The sequence below is a fragment of the Engystomops pustulosus genome, chromosome 1 (assembly GCF_040894005.1).
Source record: "Engystomops pustulosus chromosome 1, aEngPut4.maternal, whole genome shotgun sequence".
NCBI classification, from domain to species: domain Eukaryota; kingdom Metazoa; phylum Chordata; class Amphibia; order Anura; family Leptodactylidae; genus Engystomops; species Engystomops pustulosus.
Window position 1 is genome coordinate 186,695,683 of NC_092411.1, and position 6,029 is coordinate 186,701,711.

Sequence of the window (6,029 nt, forward strand, 5' to 3'; positions counted from 1 at the left end):
CTGCTGTTTATACCGAGCCCGGGATGTCACCCGAAGGCGACTTTTCATACGTGAACTTGCAGCGGCGGGGCTATCATACGCTCCCCCATGGAGTACAAAGAGTCAGGGAAAGGTGGAATGATCTAGTATCTCTGTAATGATCTCTGGAAAGACCATGGGGGTCATCAACATTTTGCTACTTTTTTTTAAAAAAAAAAACAACATTTGTATTCTAAGGATAAATCAGGTGCAACACTGGAAAGCTTGCAAACTTTGCTGGGCGTGTGGAAAAGTCACAAAAATTGGTGCAAATCCAACAATCCTCAAGGCATGTCAGAGGAGAAAAGGAGTGCCAGCCCAGCAGTAGAGGAGAAGTGGGATAAGATACATAACTGAGAAGATCTTTATTGTTCTATTTTATACGCCCATATTTCACCTTCCCTACACTAGATAAAACATGTAACATAAGCATTGCAGGATATAACTAGCTGCATCTTGTCTAATTTCCCAATTTCTGACATCCCTTTTATGCAACAAAGTGTGCTAGCATTGCCATAAACGGGAGCCATTGCAATCCATGGGGGCCGTGATCTGATCACAAATCATGTGACCAGATCACGGCCCCCCATTGTGGCCATGTGAATGTATCCAAAGGAAGTAACTGTATGGAGTAAGGACAGAACAGTGTACAGGGGGCAGTAAGGAGTAAGGACAGAACAGTGTACAGGGGGCAGTGTGGAGTAAGGACAGAACAGTGTACAGGGGGCAGTGAGGAGTAAGGACAGAACAGTGTACAGGGGACAGTGTGGAGTAAGGGCAGAACAGTGTACACGGGGCAGTGTGGAGTAAGGACAGAACAGTGTACAGGGGGCAGTGTAGAGTAAGGACAGAACAGTGTACAGGGGGCAGTGTGGAGTAAGGACAGAACAGTGTACAGGGGGCAGTGTGGAGTAAGGACAGAACAGTGTACAGGGGGCAGTGTGGAGTAAGGACAGAACAGTGTACAGGGGGCAGTGTGGAGTAAGGACAGAACAGTGTACAGGGGGCAGTGTGGAGTAAGGACAGAACAGTGTACAGGGGGCAGTGTGGAGTAAGGACAGAACAGTGTACAGGGGGCAGTGTGGAGTAAGGACAGAACAGTGTACAGGGGGCAGTGTAAAGTAAGGGCAGAACAGTGTACAGGGGGCAGTGTGGAGTAAGGACAGAACAGTGTACAGGGGGCAGTGTGGAGTAAGGACAGAACAGTGTACAGGGGGCAGTGTGGAGTAAGGACAGAACAGTGTACAGGGGGCAGTGTAAAGTAAGGGCAGAACAGTGTACAGGGGGCAGTGTGGAGTAAGGGCAGAACAGTGTACAGGGGGCAGTGAGGAGTAAGGACACAACAGTGTACAGGGGACAGTGTGGAGTAAGGGCAGAACAGTGTACAGGGGGCAGTGTGGAGTAAGGACAGAACAGTGTACAGGGGGCAGTGTGGAGTAAGGACAGAACAGTGTACAGGTGGCAGTGTGGAGTAAGGAAAGAACATTGTACAGGGGGCAGTGTGGAGTAAGGACAGAACAGTGTACAGGGGGCAGTGAGGAGTAAGGACAGAACAGTGTACAGGGGACAGTGTGGAGTAAGGGCAGAACAGTGTACACGGGGCAGTGTGGAGTAAGGACAGAACAGTGTACAGGGGGCAGTGTAGAGTAAGGACAGAACAGTGTACAGGGGGCAGTGTGGAGTAAGGACAGAACAGTGTACAGGGGGCAGTGTGGAGTAAGGACAGAACAGTGTACAGGGGGCAGTGTGGAGTAAGGACAGAACAGTGTACAGGGGGCAGTGTGGAGTAAGGACAGAACAGTGTACAGGGGGCAGTGTGGAGTAAGGACAGAACAGTGTACAGGGGGCAGTGTGGAGTAAGGACAGAACAGTGTACAGGGGGCAGTGTGGAGTAAGGACAGAACAGTGTACAGGGGGCAGTGTGGAGTAAGGACAGAACAGTGTACAGGGGGCAGTGTAAAGTAAGGGCAGAACAGTGTACAGGGGGCAGTGTGGAGTAAGGACAGAACAGTGTACAGGGGGCAGTGTGGAGTAAGGACAGAACAGTGTACAGGGGGCAGTGTGGAGTAAGGACAGAACAGTGTACAGGGGGCAGTGTAAAGTAAGGGCAGAACAGTGTACAGGGGGCAGTGTGGAGTAAGGGCAGAACAGTGTACAGGGGGCAGTGAGGAGTAAGGACACAACAGTGTACAGGGGACAGTGTGGAGTAAGGGCAGAACAGTGTACAGGGGGCAGTGTGGAGTAAGGGCAGAACAGTGTACAGGGGGCAGTGTGGAGTAAGGACAGAACAGTGTACAGGGGGCAGTGTGGAGTAAGGAAAGAACATTGTACAGGGGGCAGTGTATACTAAGGACAGAACAGTGTACAGGGGGCAGTGTATATTGAGGACAGAACAGTGTACAGGGGGCAGAGTATAGTAAGGACAGAAGAGTGTACAGGGGGCAGTGTGGAGTAAGGGCAGAACAGTGTACAGGGGGCAGTGTGGAGTAAGGACAGAACAGTGTACAGGAGGCAGTGTGGAGTAAGGACAGAACAGTGTTCAGGGGGCAGTGTATACTAAGGACAGAACAGTGTACAGGGGGCAGTGTATATTGAGGACAGAACAGTGTACAGGGGGCAGTATGGAGTAAGGACAGAACAGTGTACAGGGGGCAGTGTGGAGTAAGGACAGAACAGTGTACAGGGGGCAGTGTATACTAAGGACAGAACAGTGTACAGGGGGCAGTGTATATTGAGGACAGAACAGTGTACAGGGGGCAGTGTATAGTAAGGACAGAACAGTGTACAGGGGGCAGTGTGGAGTAAGGGCAGAACAGTGTAAAGGGGGCAGTATGGAGTAAGGACAGAACAGTGTACAGGGGGCAGTGTATAGTAAGGACAGAACAGTGTACAGGGGGCAGTGTGGATCAAGGACAGAACAGTGTACAGGGGGCAGTGTAGAGTAAGGGCAGAACAGTGTACAGGGGGCAGTGTGGAGTAAGGGCAGAACAGTGTACAGGGGGCAGTGTAGAGTAAGGGCAGAACAGTGTACAGGGGGCAGTGTGGAGTAAGGACAGAACAGTGTACAGGGGGCAGTGTATAGTAAGGGCAGAACAGTGTACAGGGGGCAGTGTGGAGTAAGGGCAGAACAGTGTACAGGGGGCAGTGTATACTAAGGACAGAACAGTGTACAGGGGGCAGTGTATACTAAGGACAGAACAGTGTACAGGGGGCAGTGTGGAGTAAAGACAGAACAGTGTACAGGGGGCAGTGTGGAGTAAGGACAGAACAGTGTACAGGGGGCAGTGTATACTAAGGACAGAACAGTGTACAGGGGGCAGTATGGAGTAAGGACAGAACAGTGTACAGGGGGCAGTGTGGAGTAAGGACAGAACAGTGTACAGGGGCAGTGTGGAGTAAGGGCAGAACAGTGTACAGGGGGCAGTGTATATTAAGGACAGAACAGTGTACAGGGCCAGTGTAGAGTAAGGGCAGAACAGTGTACAGGGGGCAGTGTAGAGTAAGGGCAGAACAGTGTACAGGGGGCAGTGTGGAGTAAGGACAGAACAGTGTACAGGAGGCAGTGTGGAGTAAGGACAGAACAGTGTACAGGGGGCAGTGTATACTAAGGACAGAACAGTGTACAGGGGGCAGTGTATATTGAGGACAGAACAGTGTACAGGGGGCAGTGTAGAGTAAGGGCAGAACAGTGTACAGGGGGCAGTGTGGAGTAAGGGCAGAACAGTGTACAGGGGGCAGTGTGGAGTAAGGGCAGAACAGTGTACAGGGGGCAGTGTGGAGTAAGGACAGAACAGTGTACAGGGGGCAGTGTGGAGTAAGGGCAGAACAGTGTACAGGGGGCAGTGTATACTAAGGACAGAACAGTGTACAGGGGGCAGTGTGGAGTAAAGACAGAACAGTGTACAGGGGGCAGTGTGGAGTAAGGACAGAACAGTGTACAGGGGGCAGTGTGGAGTAAGGACAGAACAGTGTACAGGGGGCAGTGTATACTAAGGACAGAACAGTGTACAGGGGGCAGTGTATACTAAGGACAGAACAGTGTACAGGGGCAGTGTGGAGTAGGGACAGAACAGTGTACAGGGGGCAGTGTATATTAAGGACAGAACAGTGTACAGGGGGCAGTGTAGAGTAAGGGCAGAACAGTGTACAGGGGGCAGTGTAGAGTAAGGGCAGAACAGTGTACAGGGGGCAGTGTGGAGTAAGGACAGAACAGTGTACAGGGGGCAGTGTGGAGTAAGGACAGAACAGTGTACAGGGGGCAGTGTATACTAAGGACAGAGCAGTGTATATTGAGGACAGAACAGTGTACAGGGGGCAGTGTATAGTAAGGACAGAACAGTGTACAGGGGGCAGTGTGGATTAAGGACAGAACAGTGTACAGGGGGCAGTGTAGAGTAAGGGCAGAACAGTGTACAGGGGCAGTGTGGAGTAAGGGCAGAACAGTGTACAGGGGGCAGTGTAGAGTAAGGGCAGAACAGTGTACAGGGGGCAGTGTGGAGTAAGGACAGAACAGTGTACAGGGGGCAGTGTAGAGTAAGGGCAGAACAGTGTACAGGGGGCAGTGTGGAGTAAGGGCAGAACAGTGTACAGGGGGCAGTGTAGAGTAAGGGCAGAACAGTGTACAGGGGGCAGTGTGGAGTAAGGACAGAACAGTGTACAGGGGGCAGTGTGGAGTAAGGGCAGAACAGTGTACAGGGGGCAGTGTATACTAAGGACAGAACAGTGTACAGGGGGCAGTGTGGAGTAAATACAGAACAGTGTACAGGGGGCAGTGTGGAGTAAGGACAGAACAGTGTACAGGGGGCAGTGTGGAGTAAGGACAGAACAGTGTACAGGGGGCAGTGTATACTAAGGACAGAACAGTGTACAGGGGCAGTGTGGAGTAGGGACAGAACAGTGTACAGGGGGCAGTATGGAGTAAGGACAGAACAGTGTACAGGGGGCAGTGTGGAGTAAGGGCAGAACAGTGTACAGGGGGCAGTGTGGAGTAAGGACAGAACAGTGTACAGGGGGCAGTGTGGAGTAAGGGGCAGTGTATACTAAGGAAGGAACAATACTCCAGGTGCAGTACAGGGCTATATTATCCTTTGGTTGGTTTTCTAGTGCTACTTACACAGGTCCCTCCCAGCTTGTTGTTCTCCACCACGGCTACCCGGGCTCCCAGCTCTGCCGCCCTGCGGGCACTGGCCAGACCTCCTGATCCACCCCCGATCACCAGGTAGTCGAATGAGCTGTGAGGGCGCCGCCTCGGGTGACCCCCGCTTACTACATTCGAGTCCTGCGCATCCACTCCGCTGCCGGGGATGTTGTGGGGTTGAGACATGGTGAAGCTGGAGCGGCTCAGCCTCGGGTGATGTGCCCTCGGTAGAAGGAGCCTTCTCATTAGGAAGCAGCTGATGTACTGGGACTGGACCAGGGCGCCGTGCACACTTCTGCGGCTTGCTTGTAATGGCGGGATGAGGGCGCTGAGGGTAGCGGGCTCGGAGTAGCAGGTGCCCGGGTACCGTGTGTGCAGCAGGACTGGTGTCCCGAGGCCTCGGCTCCGGAGAATGAATGCCATAACGCGGAAGTCTGTGTGCACATGTAGTGGGTGGTGGCAGGGGAGGAGATCACCGGGCCACTGCTTAGTCACACTGACTGCTGCTGTTTATACCGAGCCCGGGATGTCACCCGAAGGTGACAGGTTCTCCGGCCACCAGGTCCTCCGCAAGCCCCACAATACAGAAGCTCGGGCCTGTATTACTCTGCCCCTGTACACACGGTACGACTGCTGCACATTACCTACATGGAGTCAGCATTTGTGTAATCCATGACATTTGCAGTATGTCAGTTTTTTGCTGTAGATTCTTTCTGCCAAGAGGTTTAGGGGGCCCTTTCCCATATGAGACGACTAGTTCTATAAGCCATACATTACAGTCAGGGCCTGGCACAGTCTTTACACTGGGGCCCATCAGCTTCTAGTTACGCCACTGCTGTCAAGGTTTGTAGAGAGATCGTTCTGGACCGCAGGT